The following is a 643-nucleotide window of genomic DNA, read 5'->3' as shown; positions in this document are numbered from 1 at the left end:
GGAGGCATAGAATTCCATTGTGTATATATACCACATTTTCTTAATCCATTAATCTAATGGGGTCATCTGGGTTGGTTCCATATCTTACCTATCATAAATAATGCTACAATAACCATAATAGTGCTGGTAATTTTAGTATGGTCTTGTTTATGATCATTTGATTAAATCCCTAAAAGTGGGATTACTGTGTCATAAGGGAGTTTTATGTGGAGTCTTTTGAGGAACCTTCATACTGCTTTCCAATGTAGTTGAACAAGTTTACACTCCCACCAAGAATGCAGTACAATTCCCTATGGCCACAGACCTTTCAACATCTGTTTTTGTAAAAATATGGAACGCTCTATGAATTTGCATGTCATCTTTGTACATGGGGCATGCTAATCTTCTCTGTAGCATTCCAATGTTCGTGTATGTGATGCTAAATTGAGCACAGAACATTTTTTATATATAAAGTATAATTTTTATTGATTTTATTAAACTAGACATTTCAACAAAAAGTAAGTTCAAAAGAATTGTTGTGAAATTTTAGAATCATGTATTTCATACATAAGCACACATTTAAGAATAAAATCAAGATAGACATGCCAAAAACAAAATAATTCCAGATATTTGTAGTTCAAGAGATGTGTAGGAGGAGGAATTC

General features: G+C 32.3%; 1 non-coding gene across 1 annotated transcript; it reads right to left on the bottom strand.

Moving 5' to 3' along the window:
- Positions 1–324: 324 nt before the first annotated feature.
- Positions 325–431, bottom strand: LOC122108332. Its single transcript, XR_006147542.1, has one exon. It is a non-coding gene; the product is annotated as a U6 spliceosomal RNA (small nuclear RNA).
- Positions 432–643: the final 212 nt, after the last annotated feature.

This window comes from Dipodomys spectabilis, unplaced genomic scaffold (genome assembly GCF_019054845.1).
Source record: "Dipodomys spectabilis isolate Male_0828 unplaced genomic scaffold, ASM1905484v1 ptg000057l, whole genome shotgun sequence".
NCBI lineage: Eukaryota > Metazoa > Chordata > Mammalia > Rodentia > Heteromyidae > Dipodomys > Dipodomys spectabilis.
The sequence above is the reverse complement of the archived record's forward strand: the minus strand, read 5'-3'. Positions and strand labels throughout refer to the sequence as shown.